This window comes from Serinus canaria, chromosome 24, assembly GCF_022539315.1.
Source record: "Serinus canaria isolate serCan28SL12 chromosome 24, serCan2020, whole genome shotgun sequence".
Lineage (NCBI taxonomy): Eukaryota > Metazoa > Chordata > Aves > Passeriformes > Fringillidae > Serinus > Serinus canaria.
Window position 1 is genome coordinate 4500354 of NC_066337.1, and position 25262 is coordinate 4525615.

Consider the following 25262-nt stretch of genomic DNA (forward strand, 5'->3'; position numbering starts at 1 on the left):
TAGGATGGGATTTTTATTTTTATTTTATTTTATTTGCTCAGGAGTATAAAAATCCTTGGGTTTTCCCAAAGATAAAGGGGTGGATGCAGAATCCTGACCCTTTGGGGGTCAGAACACAACTCTCCATCCTTGGGACCCTTCATCATTCCCCAGCCTTGCACCTCTCAAGGATTATCACTCTAAAATAAAGCAGCCCTGGTAGGATGGGGTTTTCTTTTTCTTTTATTTGCTCAGGGGTATAAAAATGGTATCTTTTAACCTGTCAGGTTGCATTTAGAACCCAGCTGAGGTTTGAAAGAGGCTGTCCAAAATGAAACCCAGGAGTAATAGGAGTGTGTTGGGAGAGCCAGCAGGCATTGAATAGTCTCTGTGGTGGCAGAAAAGCCTTAGGCTTCCACTGATTGCTAATTATGTGGCTTTATTCCTTTTTAAGAAAATACCATGCAAGGTTTGTGAAGGAGGTAAATGTGTTAATCTGTGCAGAGTTACCAGTTTTGGGGTTGGTGTTTTTTTTTTTTTTCTTTATTTTTTCCCTTTTTTTTTTTTAATTTTTTTTTTTTTTTTTTTTTTTTTTACAAAATTCCCATGCCTCAATTTGCTTTTACAGCCTGGTTTGAAAACGAAGCCACATTCTCAAGTCCTGCCACCCATCTCTAAGAGATGTAAAGGGCACAAGTTATTCCACCTTAAAAAGAAAAAGGGGGGGAAAAAAAGAAAAAGGGAAAAAAAAAAGAAAAAGGGGAAAAAAAAATTTAAAAAAAAGCTCAAACCCCCACGCTGTGCAGAGAGGGAGAGAGTTCCAGCAAGTGGGCCCCCCGCTTTTCTCTGAGGGGGAATGTAAGCAGATCCTGCCTGAAAGTGCCTCACTCAGCAGTTTTCAGCTTGTTTTAATTGGCCTGGCCTGAAAGAATTCTGAATGCTGTACCTGTGCCAATGAAAATGCAAATGTTTCCCCAGCCAGGCTGGAGGGGCCTGTCCCCAGCACAGGGAATGGCTGGGAATGGCAGGGCTTGTCCTGAGCCTCCTGGGGGGACAAAGGGCTTGGAAAATCCAGTGTGAGCAGGGACAGGCCTGGGCTGCCTGCTGGAAGTCCAAGGGTGTTGGAAAACCAAGGGTGAGCAGGGAGAATTCAGGGTTGGAACTCCCAGGGTGTTGGAAAATCCAGTGTGAGCAGGGAGAATTCAGGGTTGGAACTCCCAAGGGGGCTGGAAAATTGAGTGTGGGCAGGGAGAATTCAGGGTTGGAAGTCCCAAGGGTGTTGGAAAATCAAGGGTGAGCAGGGGAGAATGGAGAGTTGGAAGTCCGAGGGTGTTGGAAAATCAAGTGTGAGCAGGAAAAATGCAGGGTTGGAACTCCAAGGGTGTTACAAAATCGAGTTTGAGCAGGGAAAATGTAGGGTTACCTGCTGGAAGTTGAGTGTGAGCTGGGAGAAATGCAGGGTTGGAACTCCCAAGGGTGCTGGAAAATTGAGTGTGAGCAGGGAAAACTCAGGGCTGGAAGTCCAAGGGCTTTGGAAAATCAAGTGTGAGCAGGGAGAAATGCAGGTCTACCTGCTGGAAGTCCAAGGGTGTTGGAAAACCAAGTGTGAGCAGGGAAAATTCAGGGTTACCTGCTGAATGTTCAAGGGCTTTACAAAACCAAATGTGAGCAGGGGAAAATGGAGAGTTGGAAGTCCAAGGGTGCTGGAAAATCAAGTGGGAGCAGGAGAAATGCAGGGTTACCTGCTGGAAGTGCAGCAAATTCAGCTCTGTGTTGCCTGGCACTGGGCTGGGGGATCCTTTAGTTCTCTCTTTCCATCTTTTGGGTTCTCTGGGAGTTTTTCCTGGCCCTGGGTCTCTGCAGCCCCTGGGGATGGAAAACAGAGCTCTGAAAGTGATCCCAGAGTCCAGAACCTGCAGGGAGGGCCCAGTTCCCATGGCACTGTTGGATAGGAGCTGTCCCTGCTTTAGGGTGGGTTTGTGGGGCAGCCCTGCAGCCCCATTTCCCATTTCCCATTTCCATTTCCCATTTCCCATTTCCCATTTCCCATTTCCCATTTCCCATTTCCCATTTTTGTGCTGTTCATGCCCTGGAGATGCTGGATTGTCCTTCAGTGAACCCCAGAGTGGTTTGGGCTGGAGAGAACCTTAAATATCTTCTCCTTCCACACCTTCCCCTGTCCCAGGCTGCTCCAACCTGCCCTGGGACACTGCCAGGGATCCAGGGGCAGCCACAGCTCCTCTGGGCACCCTATTCCATCCCAAAACTTCTTTTCTTTTTTTGCTGTTCATCTCCAAAAAGAAGCTGCATGAGCCCCAAAAAAATCCCCCAACAAACACCAAACCAAGCTAAAGCAGCAACAATTCCTGTGAAATGTTGATTTTTGTGTATTTGCTGTGGTTTTGCACACCCCATGTGGGGCTGGGCTCTGATATTCCTCCCAGGTGGGAGTTGTCCCTGTGCTGGGCATCCCTCAGGGTGACCATCCACAAGGCAAATATTCCAAATTAAAAGCACATTTTTAGGCAGCCACAAGCCATCCCTGCTCCTAAAGGGCACATCCTAAAGTTCTGGAATGAGGGAATAAGAAAAAATTACCTGGCTCAGCTTCTTCTTCTACCAAATGACAGCCCAGCTGTGAGGTGGGAGAAGAATTAATTTTCAATAAGTGGTTGATCAATTCTTTTCTGGTTTTGCAATTCCCCATCCAGGAATGAATGTGCATCCTCTGCATTTTCCAGAGAAATATCCAGCATCTTGGGGTATTTAAAATTAGATCTGTATACATTTACAGGGTAATGATTATTCTGAATTTCATCCGAGGCAATTAAAAAAGCATCATGATGACATTTAAGGTGATATTTTTCTCCCCTATGTTAAATAATTATAAATAATAATAATGATTAAACAAATTATTCTGTTCCTCCCAGTCTGGATCAACCTTTAGGTTAATAATCTCAATCATTAAAATTCATCTGTCTCTCCAAGGATTGAGTAGTTCAGAAAAATTGGAGGAACCTTTCTGCAGCAGGGTGATTGATAATTACCAAAGAAAAGATGTTTTGTGGGTGGAAATTGGGGCAGCTCAGCAGATTGATTGGGTCTGATCCTGGTCAGGTTGAGGTGATGTTTTCAGCACGAAAACTTTGTCTTTTATCACTTTTATCAGCTGCCATCCTCTCTGGGAGATGATCCAGGGGTCCAATCCAGGCAGCTTCCAGCAGGCAGAGCCAGGGGAGACCTCAGGTCACAATTTTGGGGATTATTTGTTAATTACAATAGCAGGTAGGCCCTTCACCTGTGATTTTTTTGGGTTCTTTTTCCTCAAACTGCCTCTGTGAATGAGATTTTTCTTGACTCATTTCAAGCTGAGATGGGTAGTGTCCATCATTTCCTCTGCCTTAGGGTTGGTTGGTTTCCTCCCAGAGCTGCCTAAATCTCTTTATTTGGGATTTAAAGCACCAAAACAAAGAGCTGAGAATGCAAAGTCAACTTTTAGGGCCCAAATGGATATCCATAATGTATATATCCAGAATATGGAATAAAGAGATGGAATATCCCTATATCCAGATATGAAATACCCAGAATTTGAATAAATATATAGAATATATTACTATAACCAGATGTGGAATATCCAGAACATGGAATAAATATATAGAATATACCTATATCCAGATATAGGATATGGATATTCCATATCTGGATATAGGTATGTTCTATATATTTATTCCATATTTTGGATATTCCATATATTGGATATTCCATATCTGGATATAGAAATATATTTTATATCTTTATTCAATATTCTGGATATTCCACATCAGAATATAGGTATATTCTATATATCCATTCCATGTTCTGGATATTCTATATCTGAATATAGGCATATTCTATATATTCATTCCATGTTCTGGATAGTCTATATATGGATATAGGCATATTCTATATCTTTATTGAATATTCTGGATATTCCATATCTGGATATAGGAATATATTCTATATATTTATTCCATAATTTGATATTCATATCTGGATACAGGAATATATTTTATACCTTTATTCCATATTTTGGCTATTCCCTATCTGGATATAGGTATATTCTATATCTTTATTGAATATTCTGGATATTCCATATCCAGAATATGGAATAAGGACATAGGAACCCCACCTTCAAAGGGATCAGGAGCAAACAGATTCCCTTTATCTGGAGTGCAGCCTAAGGATTCACAGAACCCAGACAGAATCTGGGGGACCACCAAGTTCCATCTGCCTTCCCTGCACTCAGACCTGCCTGCTGAGCACTCTCCTCCTCCTCCTCCTCCTCCTCCTCCTCCTCCCTCTTTTTTCCCCTATTTTCCCCTTCTAAACCCATTTTTATGCTCCCATCTCCCTCCTCAGCACCCTGGGTGTCTCCTGCACCCCAGTGCCATCGTCCCAGCTCCTGCTGGAAATCCAGGGATTCTCCTGAGCCCAGCCCCTGCTGCTGCTGCTGCTGCAGACAGACAGACAGACAGACAGACAGGCTGCCATTCCCTGGAGAACAGCCCTGCTCAGGAAATGTAGCTATTTCCGCTCTGCCTGCAGTCAGGAAATGAGGAGGAGGCAGCACTGGAGATATTTTTTGAATTTGACAGGATTTTTTTTTTTTCCCCCCCTCGTTTCAGAGGAAGGAATGCTCAGCCTGGCTGGGCCTGCAGCAGGGGAGGGGGGGTGTCAGGTTTTGGGGTGGTGCAGGATTTTGGGGCTGTGTCAGAGCCAGGTTGAGGTCTGGGATTTGAAAGCAGAAAAATGGGATCAAATGATCCAAAGGTTCCGAGCCAAAAGAGTAAACATGACCTCACAAAGCGTCTCTGCCTTCCCCTGCTGACGTCCTCACTGGCTTGTTTGACTTTAAACTGATTTTTTTTTTTTGAGTTGGTTTTGGTTTCAGTGTTTGTTTTGACATGGAATTAAATGATTTCAGTAAAAATGGAATCGTTTTGATTCTGTTCAGAATCCAGAGCAGCACCTTTTGGGGGCTGCACGTGTGGAAATTCCCATCTGATCCCACTGAGAAGGGATTCAGCTCCCACATTTTAATACTGGCCCACTTTTACATTCATTTTAAATAGACTTTCTTCAAATTAATCCCACGAGATTGTAAAGCAGTCAAGGGTGCTTTAGTTTTAATGGAAGATGTGTGGCTAATTCCTTTTTTAATTGTTTTAAAAATCTCCTTCTTATTAGTGGGAATATCCTGGAAATTCCTACTGCAAGTAGTGCTTGAAAGCCTGCAAGTGTTTGCAGTGGAGATGGAAAAATAGAAATGGTGATCATTTAGTGCTGTTTGAGAAATTTGTTGGGTTTAAAGAGAAGATAATTCTTGCAAAATATTTCAAATTTAGCTATTTTCAGAAACAGGCCCAGACTTTCTCTGTAAGAAGGTTTTCTTCTTTTCTTCCTAAAAAGAATCCATTTGATCAGAATTTCCCATTTCACCAAAACCTTGGCTATTTTTAAAAGGCAACACACATTCACTGGGGATGGATTAAAAGGGTTCTGCACTGACATTGGATTTGTCTTCCATATATGAAAAAATAAGAGTAAAGCTATAGTCAAACCCATGTCGAAGTAAAAAGCAAAATGTAATTTCTAATGAGGGATGAAACATTTGTTTGGAAGTTTTTGAGTGGAGTTTTACAGGATTTAAAGGTTTCTCCTGGTGTTATTCCCCACAAAAATGTTGCTGTGCCATTATCCTGATTTTTCCCAGGGTGTTTCCACCACGGTTCCCGGGAATTTTGTGGGATTATGGCTGAAATGTGAGCTCTATTTGTTGATGTTTTGGAAGCAGAGTCCCAAACCAGAGGCCAAAATCCTGCCATCACCTCGGGAAGGGCCTCTGCCCTCAGAGTGGCTGCTCCAAGAGTTCCTCCAGCAAACCTTTCCCAAGGAAGGGACGCATGGAGCAGCTGGATCTGCCCCCCAGAGCAGCCAGATCTCCTGTCTGTGCCCCACCTGTGGGGTTCAGGGGTTAGAAATGTGAGCTCGAACTTCCAGACTGGGATCCCAGCTGGATTTTCAGGCTGCAGCTCCTTGGTGTGGTTCCTGCAATCCCAAAATCTGGTTTGTTGTGCCACGCCGTGTTTGGCTTCCCTCAGGTGGAATTGTGGGGTGGTTTGGGCTGGGAAGGACCTTAAAGATCCTCAGTTTGTGCTGAGGTTGGCAAAGGAAGCTGAGTGTGCTCCTGGTGCAGCTCAAAGAGCAGCAGAGCCGTGGGCTGGGGCTCTGGGGAGGCAAAAAAGAGGGAGAAAAAGCGAAATTATTTTCTTGTGGCCATCCAGGAGGGAAACAGGCAAAGATAAATCTGACCTGCACTGCTGAGCTTGTTCCCTCAGCACCCAGAGCCTCCCAAGCCTTGTCCCAGATCCCTGATTCACAGAATCACAGAATTCACAGAATTCACAGAATGAGCTTCAAGATCACCCAGTCCAGCCCAGCCCCAACCCCTCACCTAAACCCTGGCACCCAGTGCCACATCCAGGCTTTGTCAAACACACCCAGGGATGGGGACTCCAGGTGTGCCCTCACCTGTGCCCAGTGTATTCCAGCTGAACTCAGTGTCGCCCAGGGAAACACAAATATTGCTCCTCACATGTGGAGAGCAGCTCAGGTGCCCATCATCCATCCATCCATCCATCCCTCCATCCATCCATCCATCCATCCATCCATCCATCCATCCATCCATCCATCCATCATCCATCCATCATCCATCCATCCAGCCATCCATCCATCCAGCCAGCCATCCCTCCATCCCTCCACCCAGCCAGCCATCCATCCCCCATCCATCCATCCAGCCATCCATCCATCCATCCATCCATCCATCCATCCATCCATCCATCCATCCATCCATCCATCCATCCCTCCATCCATCCATCCATCCCTCCATCAATCCATCCATCCATCCATCCATCCATCCATCCATCCATCCATCCCTCCATCCCTCCATCCATCCCTCCATCCATCCCTCCATCCCAGCCCTGTGAACAGCACCCAGCACCCAGTGGGGCTCTGCAGGCTCACGGAGGCCCTGGGGATCCTGGCTGGGCTGTCAGGAGGAGCCTCCCGCAGTGTTTGCGTTGGGGTTTCCGTAGCAGAGCACAAATAACGTTTGCTCATGAGGCAGGGCAGGGACACAGTGCCAGAAATAGAGAAATGGAGGCTCCTGACGATCCTGCAGGATGTTGCTGGGGTGTTATCAGATGATTCATCCACTCTGAGGCTGAACCATCGCTAACCTCGAGACACTCTCACTTTCACGCCCTCTGACACGCATTCCACAGAGGACAAATATCCTCTGCATGAGTAAAACCTCAGGACTGGGGATTTTAACTCCTAAAGGTCACTTTGTGAGAGATCAGATGTTGAGTTTGAGCTTTGCTGCCCAGGCCTTGAGCCTCGGGAGGGTTTCTGTGAGTGCTGGCTTGGAAAATCCTTTCTGGATGCTGATCACAGGGATGGCTGTGGAGAGGGACTCCAGAAAGCCCTTGGTGGAAACCACTGAAATCAATTACAAAGTGAATAAATTTGGCCCAGATGTTGTGATACAACCGAGCTGAAGGCAGGAGGGAGCTGGGCTGAGGAAGAGATCCAGGAAAAGGGGAAAAGACATGGCTGGAGGCATTCAGGGGCTTGCAGGAGGGTTCTTCTCATGGAAAAACTCTTGTTGATGGCAGCAGTAACACCTGGTGCCAGGTGAGCAGCTGGATTTGGAGACCTTGAGTTTCAAAGGTGCCCCACCATGGAGAACAGCTGGATAATGGATGAGCTTCCGTGCCATTCCCTCTGTAAAAGTGTTTGGTTATTGTGCCGTGCTTGAGGGCCACCAGTGGCCGTGCACTTGGTGATCCCGTTTGTTTAATTGGATTTAATTTACTCCCGGACCCCGAGCTTGGCTCTCTCTGTGGTGGCCCCTCCAGGCCGGGGCTCTTTTCCCTTGCGAGCTCGCAGCACTAGGTGGCAGTGTAATGGCAAAAACCTGCCCTGCCGGGGAGAAAAAGGCGAATTTCACCCCAAAACCACCCGCGGAGGTGAAATTTCAAATTTGAAGGAAAAACAACCAGGCCTTAAAAACGCCTCTCCAAGCTCCTTCAATTCCCATAACGGGCTCTGGGAAGAACCAGGACAAGGTCTTCCCTGATGAGCCAGTGGCACAGGAGTGATGCCAGTTCATGCCAGTTTATGCCACCCACAGATTTGGCCCACAGCAGCATCACAGGCAGACCTACACAGAATATTTGGTCAGGAGATTTGGGCGAGGTCTAAGATGCAGAAGCACCAAAACAAACAAACATGATATTTTTCTTCAAAATGAAGCTCATAATTCCTTACCAGGATCATGTTTGGAGTTACTTTGCAGCCCCAGAGGTTATGGTGCAATAAATTAAGATGTGGAACATCTCCTTTCAGATTCCTGCAGGATTCAATCCCAGTTTTGGGGCCCAAAAAGGGATTTAAGGGTGCACAGCCTGATGTTCTGCAGGGAAAATTCCATGCCATGGAAGCACATGGGGTGCGTGCATTTGGGTCTGTTTTCTTAGGTCTGGATTGGCACCCTCATTTATGACCAGGCCTTTAAAAAAAGGAGGAAAATGTCACAGTATAGAAAAATAAACAGGGTAAAAATAAATGGCAGAAGGACCAGGCTGAACATGGCCCTTTCTGGACGTCACCAAGACAGCTGCTGGCCCCGAGCGAGATCTGAAGGTCTTTGTTAGGAAACGTTATTGCTGAGATTTTCACTGTTTGGATTTCCTGTTTTCCTCACTTCTGGACCCTTTAACTTTTGTAATCGAAGCAGGGTCAGCTCTGGTCATCCGTGGGGAAACAGGCTGGCTGTGAACAAGTGCTGCTGTAGGTGAGTGCTGGGGAGGAGCTGGAGCCAGCCAGGATCCTCAGCTCAGGCTGCTCTGACCTTCTGGGCACTGCTGGCCAAAAGACTTCCCTGTCTGCATGAAAAATACCCAGCCTTGGTTTTGAAATGTTGAGTGATGGAAATCCACCCACTGGCCTTCAGGAGTGCCTGCAGGGGGGAATTGCCTCTGGCTGATGAAAATCTTGGTTTTGGTCAAAACCTACTTAGGTTTAATCTCCCCGTGCTTCTACCTGTTTGTATTTCTCATGGAAATTTATTTTGTCCAGGTCTTTGATGCCCTTAGATAATGATATGGCACAAAAGATGTTCCAAGAGCCGTCATCTCCCAGATAAGACGTGAAAGTCTGAGAGGAACCAACTGATCTCTCTCAAAAACTGTAATATTTTTAGGATGTGCCAAAATCCATTCAGGTCTGACCACCCACAAACTCCCCAGGCAGTGTCGGTGCTGTAAATGCTTTTAGCAGTCCTGGGCTGGGCTGGGGATCTCTGTGCCTCCACTGGCAGGAAATTGGGACAATTTTCCTTGCAATAATTAAAGCAAATTCAGCTGGAAGGGATGAAGTGATAGCAGAGTAAAGGTGCAGGACTGGAGAGAAAGGTTTAAAAGTCCCCCCTGATGGTTGGCAGGGGATTGTGAACCCATTGTGGAAGGGGCTGCTGAGCTGCTGCGTGAGATTCTTTGTCACTGTGTGATATTGAGCAGTTTCTGAGTGGAGTGATCACAGCTGGGCACCAAGGGCAGGTACCAGGTGAGCCTGGGAGTGAATCTGTCTGTCAGCTTTGAGCAGAGTCTGAAGGAACACCTGCCAAGGTGTGCTGAGCTCAACTTCCCTCCTGGACATGCCTTTGGTGTAGGATAAACTTGGGATTGTCACCAGCCCTGGGGGATGGCCAGGAATTCTGCTGGGAGCCATCAGCACCCTTTTCCTTCCCAGCACTGTTTCCTACCTCAAACACTGATTTTGGGTGGTTGGGTCTGCTCTGGAAGGTGGTTGGGTTTGGAAGGTGATCCTCACATGGCTGAAATCCCTTCCTGACTATCCATGGTCCATTGCCACAGTTACCCATTGGCTTTTCTCAGGGTGATGGTGGCACAGCTCATCCAGGAGATCTTTGGGACAGTGAAATCTTTCCAGCCACAACTGAAATAAAGTTCAACTGGGAAAACTTTCACAGGGCTGGATTTGTCCCAGGGCCTCCACCCAACATTTTGGTTTTCACCTTCAAATCCATAGGGGTGATTGACGCCAGGGCTTCTCATTTATGGGGAAGGGAGGCAGAGAAACCACCTGGGGCTGTATCAGTGCTGTCCATGTACGAGGAGATTTGGGTCTGTGAGGTTGTCAGGGATCTGAAGGTGTCAGAGCACACTGAATTACGGATCACTGAATTATATCTGAGTTCTTTGGGACAGTGAAATCTTTCAAGCCCATCTGAAATTGAATTCAACTGGGAAAACTTTCACAGGGTTGGATTTATCCCAGGACCTCCACCCAACATTTTGATTTTTCCTTCAATCCATAGGGGTGATTGACACCAGGGCTTCTCATTTATGGGGAAGGGAGGCAGAGAGATCACCTGGGGCTGTATCAGTGCTGTCCATGTACGAGGAGATTTGGGTCTGTGGGTTGCTGGATGGTCAGTGTGTGGTTCCAGCAAGGTTGTCAGGGATCTGAAGGTGTCAGGGCACACTGAATTACGGATCATTGAATTCCGGGTGGAGCAAGGAGGCTCGGGGTGCTGCCGTGCCGTGGGGCCAGCGTTCCCATCCTCCTCCTGCCGGGCAGGTGGAGCGGGCAGCAGCCCCATCTCTCCCACTCGCTGACCTCCCAGCAGCGCTGCTCGGGCAGGACGTGGTGATTTACAAGGCCAAGGGCCAGCAGGAAATTCCGACCTCCGCCCCCCCGGAGCACGGAGGAAGCCGGGGCAGCGCCGTGACTCAGCCGCTCCCGAGGCTCCCCCGACCCCGCCGAGCCCCGCTCGCCCTTCCCTGGCTCTGTGGGCGATGGAGAGAGACTCGGTGACCAGAATCCGATTTTATTGCGGGACACAAGCATTTATGCACTATTTTAGGGACACTAGCAATGTGTACTGCAATGATTAGGTTAAAATCACACGCACAAACTTGTGCATATAACAATATCTCTTGCTCGCAGAGTTTAATGGGATTTTGTTTTTCCCATAAACCTGTTTGATTGAATCTTCTTGCAATCCAGGTCTAATTTTCAAAGTTCCGTTTGCTTTTGCCGAGGCATTTTGTCTATCAATTCTTTTGTCTATCAATTCTCTTATCAATTGTCTATCAATGTCTATCAATTTATTACCTTGTGCTAATAAGATCCAAAGTGCCGTGCACCCCAACATGGGTCCAGCTGGAATTCGCTGGTGCTGCTGGAGGAGGAAATGCGGGATTTGAAATAAAAAAATCCCGATTTGGTTAGTGCTATTCTTTAATAAACAACTTATGGCAGGTGCCTGGCAGCTTATGATAATTAACGGGGTATTTGGCAGGATCAGAAAATGCGCTGAGCTGAACAAGTCTCTCATCTGTCCTTGGCTGGCTGCAGCGGGATGGGGTCATTGCCTGTCTGGCTGCAGATAATAAATCAAAGGGCTGGAGAAGCCGCAGGAGAGAGGGCATGAACTGCCCGAACATTCGGCTCATTGTGGCGGCCAGCGCGGAGCTTTCCCAGCCGCATTCTCACTTCTCTCCAGCCCAGTTATTCCCTGCGGGCGGCTGAGCTGTCCCAGCAAACAGAGGTGGCTTTACCTTGCCTAAACAATGACTTGGCCGCAGCTTTGACAGCTCTGGAGCAGCCGGAGCGAGCTCTAAAGGCTGCCAGGGGGAGTGGATGGGGCTGGTGTGCTTGGGGCAGGGTTTGGGATGCTCGGGGATGCTGCCGTGGTGGGATCAGCTGATCCCCGAGTGGGGATGGAGCTCGCGAAGGAGCAGAGTGGCTGAGGAGGAAACAGCCAGGAGCTGGGGGAGTGGAGAAGGGATGACTTTCCTCTGATGTCAAAAATCCCATCATTCAGTGCTCGCCGTGGAAAAGGCGAGAGGAGAAGAATGTGGAGAGAGGGAGAGGCAGGGAGAAGAAATGAAGGGAAAGGACAGGCTCGTTCTTCTCCTGAATCCTGGAGGCTGAGCTTGCCCTCCCTGGCAGGATGGAGAAATCAGGCTGGTCCCGAGTGCCGAGCCCTGCAGAGCCTTGCAAGCCCCAGGGACTGTTCCCAACCCATCCCGATCTGGACTTGGTTAGTACTGCCTTGGGATGAATAATCAGGGAGATAAAAATTGCCCAGAAACTTACAGCACTTTCCACAGGGCTCTCTTTGCCTTAGCTTTTATTTCTGGCAGTTTGAATTTCCTGCTCCCTGTGCCTGATCCTCGCAGGATTTCTGCAGGGCTGGGAGAAAGGAGCAGGGCTGGATGGAAGTGAAGAAGCAGCAGAGCTGGAGCTGCCCTGGAGCTCTGTCCACGTTCCTTTTTCTTCCTTCCGAGGGGCTGAATATCAAAAAGGTGCCAGGTTTTGTCCTTCGTGCATTTTGCTGTGTGCCTGTAATTAGTTTCTCAACTGAAAAAGCTTTCTCAATTGGAAAAAAAAAAGAAAAAAAGAAAAGAAAAAAGCAGGAAAACCAACCCCCCACATTTTTGGCAACGGGTTGTTTTTCTAAGCAATTAATTAAGAGCTGATTTTAAAAGAATTTGAATGAATCTTTCCACTCTGTGTCAAGCATGGATTTTGTATTAATCACTTCACTACTCGCTGGCTGAATAAGGACTGAAAAAAGATGCAGGGAGTAAAAATTTCCCCAGGAAATGAATCACACGAGGAACCTTTGCCTCATCTCGCCTCCTCCAAGTGAAGAAAGAGAGGATTTTGTCAGTGCTGGGTCAGTTTACAAACGTGAACTTTGCAGGGTGAGTCAGAGGGAGTGATGCATTTCACAGCAATGCAGCTGCATGCAGCCCTGCAGTGAATCCTCCAGCCCATGATAGCCAGGAGGAGGAGAGTGCAGCCTGTCAGATCTGCTCGTGTGTCAGCCGGCTCTCACTGCCTTCAAAACCAGCCTCAAAATTCCCCCCGGCTTCCATGGGAGCAGGGAAATCCCTGGGGAGCTGGGTGAGGGAGAAATGTGGGTTTTTATGAGGTGGAGCTGGTGGAGGACCCAGTTTTTTTCACTGGAATTTTCAGTGGGATCCAGTGTCCAGTCAAAGGTGGGAGCTCCCAGGTGGGCACCACCCCTTTGGGATAAAAATCTGGAGCAGGTGGGAAGTTCCTGTCTCTGGAGCTGGCTGCAATACGTGACAAGTTTGGAGTTTTCCAAGATGCTGGACAAATATTTATGTTTTTTCCCCCCCAAGCACCAGCCTTTGTTAGTGTTAGAGCTGTGAAGGGATGTGCAAAAGCTGCTGTCAGGGAAGCACCATCAAGATTTGTTGTTGATGTTTTGCTTGTGGGTGAGATAATGACATTTAGCGGGGAGTCTGAGCTGAAACAGGAACATTTTAATCGTTTTCCCTGGTGCCACTTTCCCCAGCGTTTCCTGAGACTAAACCTCGTTAAGTGGGTCAGTCCTCGTGGGTTTGGGGTTGTTTTAGTGGCTTTTCTGGAGCTTTCCAGGCTGTAACAGTGTTTAGCAGGAGAGTGAAATATTTGGTGGGTCAGTGGTGAGATCACGATTTATGCTGGCTGAGATTGGTGTCCTAAAGAAAAATGAGAGGAATAAGAGGAATGTGGGAGTGATAAGAGGGATAAGAGGAATGGCTGAGAATGCTGCAGGTCTTTCTTTGGGATAATGCTCATCCTAGGAAAGATCTGTAATTAAACCTCGATTAAATGTGTTTTTATCAGCGCAGGTTTTCAGCCTCTTGGCTCAGACCATCCCAGTTTGCAAACATCAAAGTGGCAACGGCGGGGCAAAAAAGTCTTGGGAAGGAGGTGGAGAATGGCAGACCTGGAGTCAAATTTAAATTTTCGAAGTGCTTGGCCAGCACTTCAACCCCAGAGTCCTCTTCTCTTGAGGGTTAAACGTTTCCTCTTAGAAAAAGAGCCAGCGGCTCTTGGTTATCCATGCAAAACAGGCCAGGGCTTTGATTTGGGAGGTTTTGTCTGCCACACTTTTAAACGGATGAAGCTTAATTTAGATCCCCGCAAGAAAATCAAAATTCGATGGCGGAGACACAGCCCCACTTTCCCTCTCTTATCCCGAGGCATATTCCCCACCCTTCTCCTTTTTGTCCTCCCCCCAAAAAAAAAAAAAAAAACCAACCAAAAAAACCCCAAAAAAGCTCACTTTGAACGGAACACATTTGGGGGATAGGGGAACAATTAAAGCAATGATGTGTGTGCTTCAAGGAGAAAAGCGAGCTGCGGTAGCTGTGCTTTGACAGGTCTTTGGAGGATTTCAAGGAAGTTACACCCACTTCATTCATGATAATCGGCTGTTTAACGCCGAGCAGCTCAGTGTTATGAATGAAAAGGGAGCGTGTTTTGGCTTGCAGAACAACTCGCAAATCTAATGCTTCACCCGTCAAATAACCAGCCACGTTCACCAAAAAAAAAAAAAAAAAAAAAGGGAAAAAAAGAGGAAAAATATAATAAAAATTTTGACTTCATTCTTGAAGTTAATGGAGAAAAAAAAATCCTGCATCTTCTTTTCTGTGGGGATCTAAAAATGTTTTGCTCCCCTTTGCCATATTTGTAAATCTTTGTGGCTGGATGAGTTGGGGGAGAAAATGCAGCCTCTGCTGGGCTTTGATCAGCTAAAGCCAGGTCCTGGTGGTTTTTTGTGCATTTGATCAGAACGCGCTGAATTGTTGGATTTCACATCATTTTGGGGGCAAAAAGAAAACAGAAGGGAAGAGAGGAAGGAATAAGTTTTGATTTGGATGGGTTGCAGAGGCTCTGTGGGCTCTGCGCTGTGCCTGAGCATTGATTAGGAATAAATCAACTTTTTGACTCATTGATCAGGAATTGATTCCACAAATCCAGCCCCAAATGAAGCTGGATTTGTGGAATATCATGATTTCCTGGAGCTGCCACTTGCCTTCATCCCTTCTGCTTTATAGACTTGGATGTCACCTGGGAGGTTGTTGGAGGTCAGGATATGTTGAATTAAAGACAAAAATACTTTGAGGGAGCCTTTCTACCTTCCCTAATTCCCAGTTCTTTGGGAATGAAGTGGCTTTTTTTGGAGGAGCAGCGTGCCCATCCGTGGCACTGCCTCCTCCAGCAGGAGGGAAGGGATCTGTGCCTGGGCAGGAAGGAATGCAGCTCCTTTGATCCCATAAACTCCCACAGGTGGTTGCAAAACCTTTGTCATGGGGCTGAGCTGAATCTTTATTAACTGGAGTGGAGGGAGGAACGTGTGGAATCATTTCCCTGGCTGGGTTTGGGGTGGAAGTGCCAGCTGGGATGGTTTAAATTCGAGCAGAGTTTGAGGGAGCTTTAATGGGTGCTTGGGGAGGTGACCCCTCCCTGAAAGGGAGATTTTACTCAAAGGAAACCCCCCAAAAAATGTCAATTGGAGCAAACACAATTCCAGCTGATGAAGTTCCATCCCTGGCCAGCAGCTGGGAGCCTCAGATGAAGGTGGGAAAATAAATTTTCCTGGTTGCTTTAGCACGGAAATAATTCCCAGAGCAGCGTTTGGCCCAAGTGGGATCTCACTGCAGCCCTTCCCACTCAGAGTGGGGGAAAAGGGAATTTGGGGCAAAAAGGGCCCAAAGGGCTGAAGGCAGAGGTGGGTTGGATGGAGCCTGGGGTGGGAGGGAGGGTGGGCATCCCTTCTTCAACTCCTACACAATGAATTAACCCCTTCTTCCTTCCTTTCCTCCGCAGGGCCGTGTCTGGGGGGAGCCAGAACCGAGCAGATCCTTTTCCATTTCCACTCCTTTCCAGGGTGAGTGAATCCTCTTGTCTCCACTCCTGCCGTGTCCTGTGCAGCTCCTGAGTGTGACTGGAGGTTCAGAGGAAAATCTCTCTTCTCCTAATCTTTGCACTGATAACACAGAGCTTAATTTAGCAGCAGTCAGGCAGAACATTTGGGTTTTGTCATCCATTTCCAAAACCATTGTTGGCTTCTTCTTCCTTTGTTTCCACACACCACCACCCCCAACTCGTTTCAGATTTACATTTTCTTGGAGGTGCCAAAAGATAAGGTGATGCCAACTCCATGATTAATTAGCTAATACTTTCCTCTGCCCTGAGATGGAAAGCCTTTATCTGAGTCACCTGTTAATTATTATTTTATTTATTGGTGCTTTTGAAGGGACTCCAGTTCTACCCTCCAGAGAAATGTGGGCAGGAATTGGTAGGAAGAGGATGAAAGTGAGCCAAAGGAACTTCAACTTGTTATCAGAGAATAAGTCCTAATGCTGAGATCAGGGTGCTTTTTTATCTGTATTTTGCAAGCCCTGAGCAGTATCAGAGTCTCATTGTCAAAATCACTGGAAATACAGAGTTCTGAGGTTTCCCAGTGTCCTTAGAGATGCAAAAATCAATAAAAACCTTGGTTTTCCAGAGGCTGTGGCACTGGCTCAGCTGTTCCTAAGCTCAGCCCACTTGCCTGAGCTTGGAAAAGTTGTGGGGAAAACTCACCTGGGGCACTTGTGGTGTGGAAGGTTCCAGAAGCTTGGTGCTGGTGCACATCCCTTTGTTTTGGGAGCTGGGAAGAGGCTGCAGCCATCTCCTGCCAAGTGAGAATCTCTCCAGTGGGATATTGGGGAGTCACCCACACCAGGGGATGGTCATTCAAGGTGCCATAAATGCATTGGCACAGGGAGAAGTTTAATTAATAATGATAAAGTTTAATTAATAATGATAAAGTTTAATTAATAATGATAAAAAAGGGGCAAGCTGGGGTTGGATAATGAGGATGGATTTCTTGTGGGTGAGTTTGGTTACCTCATTCTCCTGAGCTGATGATGAGCAGTGAGGTAAGTGTGTGTTTTATGGCACTGTGGGAGCCCTGCCCAGGGCAGGAAGGAATGCCAGGCACAGGAGAGGTGCTGCACAGGCAGGGACATTCCAGGAGGGCACCAAACAGGGACAACCCAGGAGGGCAGGGACAACCCAGGAGGGCACCAAACAGGGACAACCCAGGAAGGCAGGGACAACCCAGGAGGGCACCAAACAGGGACATTCCAGGAGGGCACCAGGCAGGGACAATCCAGGAGGGCACCAAACAGGGACAATCCAGGTGGGCACCACACAGCAGGGACAATCCAGGTGGGCACCAGGCAGGGACATTCCAGGAGGGCAGGGACAATCCAGGTGGGCACCAGGCAGGGACAATCAAGGTGGGTACCAAGCTGGGACAACCCAGGAGGGCACCACACAGCAGGGACATTCCAGGAGGACACCAGGCAGGGGCAATCCAGGAGGACAGGGACATTCCAGGAGGTCACCAAACAGGGACATTCCAGGAGGACACCAGGCAGGGACGATCCAGGAGGGCACCAAGAAGGGACATTCCAGGAGGGCACCAAGAAGGGACAATCCAGAAGGGCACCACACAGCAGGGACATTCCAGGAGGACACCACACAGCAGGGACAATCCAGGGGCTTGGAGCAGCCTGGGATGGTGGGAGGTGTCCTTTGATAGCACAGAAATATTTCTAATAGAATATTCTCATATCTGTCTAACAATCTAATAAAATATTTCTAATATTATGCCCATGGCATGGAATCAGAGGAGCTCTGAGCTCCCTCCCAAGCCCAGCCATGCTGGGATTTGATGGAATTTCATCTCTCAGGGCTGGGTTTGGCAGGATCAGGGAGGAGTGGGAGGCGATGGGAGCAGCTCCTTTCCCTCCCGTGTCTCAGTGTGGTCACCTCAGATGTGGCACAGCCTGCTCTGCTTCCCTCCCTTCCTCCAGGAAATCTGAGCCCCAGCCAGGCTGCAGGAATGTCAGAGTGCTGAATTCCAGCTGCACTAATGCTGCATGAGCAGCCAGCTCCTGGCAGAGGCAGCTCTGACTGCAGGTACTCCCTTCCTGCTTCCCCAGTGCCCCTAGGAAGGCTTGGACTGGCGAATTCTTTAATTTCAGTCCTTATTTTTAATGAGATTATAGCTCTGAGGGCTGATTGTGCATTCTAATTGCTGATTTTTCAAACAGGAGCAGGGAGCAGAGCCCAGCTTTCCCCTTTGCCAGGTGAGTGCCCAAGGCAGCACATCAGTGGCAATTTTCAGTGCACTAAATCCTTTTTTCCCCCACTGAAAACGTGGAAATTCCATCTTTCTTTCCCCACAACTCTAGCAGGAGCTGTGGAGGGTCAGGACAGCTGGGTGTTGGGGGCACTGAGAGCCTGGAGGGACAGCACATCCTCCTCTTTCCCTTGGTCCTTCCCCCCTGCTCTGCTTTGCTTGGTTTAGAGAATCCCAGGGTGGTTTGGGTGGGAAGAGACCTTAAAGCTCATCCAGTTCCACCCTGGCACCTTCCACCACCCCAGGCTGCTCCAAGCCTGGCCCAGCGTGGCCTTGAGGACACCCAGGGATGGGCAGCAGTGCTCTGAGCAGTTTCCCAGTCAGTTTTCCCCTCAGGAGAGCCCAGACCATCCCACTGCAGGTCTGGAGAGGATGAGCCAGGAATGGCAGTGGCACAGCACCTCCAGGGACAGCACCTCCCATCCAGCCTGGAGATGGAGCCCAGAGTGCTCTGAGCAGTTTCCCAGTGAGTTTCCCCTCAGGAGAGCCCAGACCATCCTCCCTCAGGTCTGGAGAGGATGAGCCAGGTACAGCAGTGGCACAGCACCTCCAGGGACCACACCTCCCATCCATCCTGGAGATGGAGCCCAGAGCTCTGCCTGCAGCCCAGGGCTGAAGGCAGGAGGGGCTCAGTGTCCTTTGAGCCCCTGGCTGTGCTGCTGGCAGCGCTCTGCTCCTTCCCACCCCTATTTTCTGTCCCATTTGCTGCCTCCCTTCCCTCCCAGCACCCTCCCCACACAATGGGCTCCTTTCCCCTGCTGCCTCCTCTCTCTGGGATGCCTTTCAGGGGGAAGTGTTCCTTGTTCCCAGAGAGAAGCAGCCCTGGCAGCCTGGGTGATTTTGTGGACGTGTGGCTTTAAGTGACGCCTTTGCCATCTGTTCCGTCTGCTAATTACGAATGCAAAACAAACGGGGCCCACAATTGCTTCATTTAGAATAAGAGAGATGGCAGTGACCAAAACAGTTTTATTTTGGTGTCAGATGCTCTTTTTATTTCTCCTGTCTCTTCCTAATCCAAAGCAGGGCTGGAGCTCTTCTCCCTCTCCCCGTTGGCAGCAGTGGGTGTTGCTCTGACAAACGGGACCAACTTGTACATGCTCGGCCTTCAGGGTTTGGGGGACAATTCCACAAGAACAAGGAAAGGGGAAAAATCTTCATTTTCAGCTGATTCCAGCTGTTCTGGTTCCAGTTCAGTTGTGGTGCTCTCAGAGCTGCAGAGAGACAATCAAGAGAGATTGCCAGCAGTGTGTGAAGCCCTTTCCATCCCTGGTTCCCCTCACCACAGAAGGGTTTTGCAGCCAGGATGGGGAGAAGGAAGGATGCTCTCTGCTGGGGCTGTGTCCAGAGCTCAGGACAATCCCACAAGGGAAAAAAACCTTCATTTTCAGCTAATTCCAGCTGTTCTGGTTTCAATTTAGTTGTGCTGCTCTCAGAGCTGCAGAGAGACAATCATGAGAGATTGCCAGCAGTGTGTGAAGCCCTTCCTCAGCCTTTCCATCCCTGGTTCCCCTCCCCACAGGAGAGTTTTGCAGCCAGGATGGGAGAAGGAAGGATGCTCTCTCCAGGGGCTGTGTCCAGAGCCCAGGACAATCCCATAAGAGCAAGGAAAGGGAAAAAAAAAATCTTCATTTTCATCTGATTCCAGCTGTTCTGGTTCCAGTTCAGTTGTGGTGCTCTCAGAGTTGCAGGGAGACAATCAGGGTACCTGCAGAGGGGTTGCCAGCAGTGTGTGAAACCTTTCCTCAGCCTCTCCACCCCTGGTTCCTCTCCCCACAGGAGAGTTTTGCAGCCAGCCTGGGACAGGATGGGAGAAGGAAGGATGCTCTCTCCAGGGGCTGTGTCCAGAGCCCAGGACAATCCCATAAGAGCAAGGAAAGGGAAAAAAAAAATCTTCATTTTCATCTGATTCCAGCTGTTCTGGTTCCAGTTCAGTTCTGCTGCTCTCAGACAATCAAGGTACCTGCAGAGGGTTGCCAGCAGTGTGTGATGCCCTTTCCACCCCTGGTTCCCCTCACCACAGAAGGGTTTTGCAGCCAGAATGGGAGAAGGAAGGAAGGATGCTCTCTGCTGGGGCTGTGTCCAGAGCCCAGGACAATGTGGTTTTTTAGCTTTGGGTTGTGGGTGAATCATCCCAAGGTTGGTGATCCATCTCCTTGGATGGCTGGGCTGTAAGGAGCCCCCTCCATTCATTCCTTGGGCGCTGTCACCTCTTCAACATTCCCAAAACTGCTGCTGACTTACTCCAGACCATGGGGAATGGTGGAGGTAGCCCTGGCAGCACAGACTGGGGTGACCTAGCTTGGGAAAATGGACACTCTCCTCCTCCTCCTCCTCCTTGTTTCCCTCCCCAGCCATCACTCTTGCTGTGGTAATCAGCACCCTTTAATTGTGTTTTTTGGCTGGCTCAGTGTGGAAGGACACTGGGCTGGAAGTGGTTTTATGCCTGCTAAAGCCACGTTCTGGACAGCAGAAGACTTCCCTCTTTCCTCCCCACAAACCTCCATGAGAACTTAAAGATTATTTTTAAATTATTCTCACCACCTCCTGGTTTTCCTAAAGTTCCCATTTCATTTTTTTCCCCCAATTGGAAAGGAATGGCAGGGGAGACTCTCCCGGTGAGAAATTGTGTCTGAAAAGTTCTCCCTCCCCATTTCCAGCTCCCAGCAGGCTGCCCCAGCCCAGCTGAGGCAGAAACACCTGGAGGGCTCTGTCATGAAATGCCCAACTCTGAGAAGGAACCCAGCATGGGCTGAGATCCCAAACTGGGCTGGGTTCCTCCAGAGCAGGGTCCTGCCCCAGCCTGGAGCCACCTCTGCTGTAGGAAGTTTGGGCAGGGATTCAGGAGGTTCCAGCACGAGGGTTAAAGGTTCTGTTGGTGTCCCAGGCCTGAGGGATGATGTGGTGGTTTAAACATTTGGACTGGAACCAAGGGATGTGAGAGAAATTCCAGGCTCTGATGGTCACTTCCTCTGTCACCTCCTGGAGATCTCTGCTGCTCCCTCTGCTCCCATTCTCTGCCTGTGACCCCTTCAGCAGGGGATTGAACTGATAATCCAGGGAATGCTCTGAAATCCTTCAGTTTGGGGCTAAAATTCCAGTGCTCCATCCTCATCCTCTGCCTGTGATCCCTTCAGCAGGGGATTGAACTGATAATCCAGGGAATGCTCTGAAATCCTTCAGTTTGGGGCTAAAATTCCAGTGCTCCATCCTCATCCTCTGCCTGTGACCCCTTCAGCAGGAGACTGAACTGACAGCCCAGGGAATGCTCTGAAATCCTTCAGTTTGGGGCTAAAATTCCAGTGCTCCATCCTCATCCTCTGCCTGTGATCCCTTCAGCAGGGGATTGAACTGATAATCCAGGGAATGCTCTGAAATCCTTCAGTTTGGGGCTAAAATTCCAGTGCTCCATCCTCATCCTCTGCCTGTGACCCCTTCAGCAGGGGATTGAACTGATAATCCAGGGAATGCTCTGAAATCCTTCAGTTTGGGGCTAAAATTCCAGTGTTCCATCCCCATCCTCTGCCTGTGATCCCTTCAGCAGGGGATTGAACTGATAATCCAGGGAATGCTCTGAAATCCTTCAGTTTGGGGCTAAAATTCCAGTGTTCCATCCCCATCCTCTGCCTGTGATCCCTTCAGCAGGGGATTGAACTGATAATCCAGGGAATGCTCTGAAATCCTTCAGTTTGGGGCTAAAATTCCAGTGCTCCATCCCCACCTTCCTGCAAAGCTTGAAGTTGGAAATGAAGGCCAGGAAGCTCAGGAAGTTTGAAGGACAGGGATGAATTCCCTTTCCTCAGCCTGGTGACAGTGAGGGACAGCCTGGATCAGGGCCTGGGGGTGGCAGTGCCAGGCTGCCTTTTCCCCTGGCTTTGGTGAGATTCCCAAGGAATGAGTGTCCACCAGCAATGCTGGAGGGATCAATGGGAAGAAGAATTAATTTTGTGCCTCCAGAGCTGTATTTGTTTAGTGAGGTCACTGAAATCCATTGAATTGGAGAAATTCTTGGCCAGTGTCACAATCTGATGGATGAAGGTTTGTCCTCCTGGTACCTGGCAGGAGGGAAGGGAAGAAGGAAGGAGAATTTCTGGACTCTTTCTTTAGGTGTGTCACCATCTATTTTCTGCTAAATTAATTTGTACTTGAAGGTTTGTGTGTCCAGAAGAGTTTGCAGGATCAGCTGCCCTGGTTTGGTGTTAAAATCTGCCTTTTTCACAGCTTTAATTCCAAGCTGGAAGAAGGTAAATTTCCTTTTCTCCGTGGGATTTCTAGAACAGGGCATGTAGAGGTCAAAATTTCTTGCTAGAAAGCCTTGACAGGTGTGAAAAAATTAATCCAAACCATTCCTAAGTCATGATTCTCTTGATGCATTTAACTGCTCTGGGACAGAGAGGCAGCTCTTATTCCAAATATCAGCAAATTTGGGCTGTGGCTTGTCAGGAATGGAAATTCTGCAGATCCTGGTGGTGTTCCATGGCCCATCTGAGTGGAAAAGAAAAAAAAGGTAGGAAGAGATTGGAGAAAAATTTCATTTTCGTGGTGATGAGGCAATAAAAACCCCCATGGCCAGCAGCAGCAAGGTGGAGTTTCCATGAGGGAAACTGCAGAAGGGAAAATGAAAATTCCTGAATGAAATGACCTGAGCTGCATTTAGTCCACATTATAGGAACACTTGAGTGGGGTTTTCTCTTTTCTTTTTTTTTTTTTTTTTTTATTTTCTGGGGATTTTTCTGCTCTGTGGATGCTTCCAAACATTTTTATAATTTCCTAGATATTATTATTTATTTCCTAGATATTATTTTTTCCATGAGGGAAACTGCAGAAGGGAAAATGCTCCCTAAATGAAATTACCTGAGCTGCATTTACACCACATTATAGGAACACTTGAGTGGGGTTTTCTCCTTTTCTGGGGATTTTTCTACTCTGTGGATGCTTCCAAACAGTTTTATTATTCCCTAGATATTATCATTTTCTAGATATTGTTATTTCCTAGATATTATTATTTCCTAGATATTATTATTTATTTCCTGGATATTATTTTTTCCATGAGGGAAACTGCAGAAGGGAAAAGGCTCCCTAAATTAAATCACCTGAGCTGCATTTACACCACATTATAGGAACACTTAGGTGGGGTTTTCTCCCTCTTTTCTGGAGATTTATCTGCTCTGTGGATGCTTCCAAACATTTTTATCATTTCCTAGGTATTAATATTTCCTAGATATAATTTTTCCCAAGATAAATTGGGATTTCTTTTCCTTTCAGCTCATTCCAAGTGGCAGGTATTATCCCAAAATATTTGCTGGAGGGGAAGCAACTCTCATCCCCCCTGCAAGGATTTTATCTCTCCTTTAAATTCCCCAGTTCAAAGCAGGGCTAATGACACTTGTAATGATGATAAAATGGAGTGGGGCTGCGTGGAGTAACGTTTAAAAATAATGATGCACCTCGAAGTAGGTCTTATAAAAGGAAATCTTAAATAGCTCCAGGGAAACAGATGCTCTGGGGGACTGGTGGATAAAAATAGTGGCTTCCAATTGGCAACCAAAACAAAAATGTGGCCCCACTCAGTCAAGCTCAGCAGCAGAAATTCCTCTGAAAACCTCGGGGCCCCAAAGTGGGAAGGTGTGAAGAGCACCTGGAGCTGCCCCTGCAGTGGGGCTCAGCATCCTTTTGCCTCTTGTGCTTTTCTCCAGAGAGCCATGGAGTGGTTGGGTGGGGAGGACATGGAAGCTCATCCAGATCCACCCCAGGCTGCTCCAGCCTGGCCTTGGGCACTGCCAGGGATCCAGGGCAGCTCTGGGCACCCTGTGCCCACCCAGCCAGGGGAGAATTCCTCCCCAGGATCCCAACTAAACCCCCTCTCTGTCAGCTCAAAGTGATTTTTCCTGCTATTTCCCAGCTTTCTCTCCGTTGTGGTGTCGTTCAGGGCTCTCTGCACTCAGGAGCTTTGCCCAGGGCTCCTTTTTGGGGCTGCTCAGGCCTTGGTGCTTTCCCAGGATGGGGAAGGGCTGAGGCAGCCCCAGCAGAGCTGGAGGTCTCAGCTTTGCAGGGAGAGGTTTCCAAGGAGAGCTGCAGGTGGCTGCCAGGGACAAGGGCAGGGAGTGTCCCCCTGCTCCCCAGGGTGAAGGTCTGCAGGGCACAGAGGAGTGAGGGCAGCCCCAGCCCAGCTCAGCGTCTGCCTGGGTACCAATTTCACTGATTTGGAGTTAAAATAACTGGGATTTCATGGACATTGGGAGTGTGGCTGGATCCCATCTCCTGGCTCTGCTGTGGAAGTGAAAACCTCCTCCAACAACCCTCCAGCCTCATTCCAGCTGTTTGTCCTTCATCATCCTCAGCAGCCCCTCCAACCCCATTCCAGCTGTTTGTCCTTCATCAGCCTGAGCACCCCCTCCAACCCCATTCCAGCTGTTTGTCCTTCATCATCCTGAGCACCCCCTCCAACCCCATTCCAGCTGTTTGTCCTTCATCAGCCTGAGCACCCCCTCCAGCCTCATTCCAGCTGTTTGTCCTTCATCAGCCTCAGCACCCCCTCCAGCCTCATTCCAGCTGTTTGTCCTTCATCAGCCTCAGCACCCGCTCCAACCCCATTCCAGCTGTTTGTCCTTCATCAGCCTCAGCACCCCCTCCAACCCCATTCCAGCTGTTTGTCCTTCATCATCCTCAGCACCCCCTCCAACCCCATTCCAGCTGTTTGTTGATGTCTGGAGCTCAAGGCAGGTGCCTCACCCCCACATTTTTGGGTTTGGGACAGAAGCACCAGCCTGTACCAAGGAGCTGAGCAAGCTGAGGGAAGGGGAATGTTTATTTTGTGTGTTTTTGTTTAACTCACAGAAACACTCCAAAATCCTGGTTTTGGGATGATTTCTGCTTTTAGGGCAAAAGCTGAGTCTCAGATGAACAGTTTTAATTTGTTATTTGGGTATTTTCCTTTCAGGTGGGCTCTCCCAAACCAAGACAAGCACTCAGGTGAGTCAAATGTTGATCTCTGCTCCCAGCTCATGGAATGCTTCTCCTGCCTGGGCTGGCCTGGACAGGGAACCTCTGGCTGAGCACGAGGAATTCCCTCTCCTGTGCTTTTGTCCTGGGTAGAAAGCAAGGATGATGCTCCTTGGGGAACTGTGGGTTCCTGTTTTGGGATGTGCTGCCTTCA

The 25262-nt window shown here is 48.4% G+C and overlaps 1 long non-coding RNA gene across 3 annotated transcripts in view; it reads left to right on the forward strand.

The window, feature by feature from the left end:
* Positions 1-25262, forward strand: part of LOC115484460 (uncharacterized) — a 133836-nt gene that overhangs the window by 85955 nt on the left and 22619 nt on the right. For all 3 annotated transcript variants that reach the window (XR_007779499.1, XR_007779498.1, XR_007779497.1), the window contains exons 8-9: positions 15742-15802; positions 25047-25078. This is a non-coding gene — a long non-coding RNA (uncharacterized LOC115484460). The remainder of the gene's footprint in view (positions 1-15741; positions 15803-25046; positions 25079-25262) is intronic.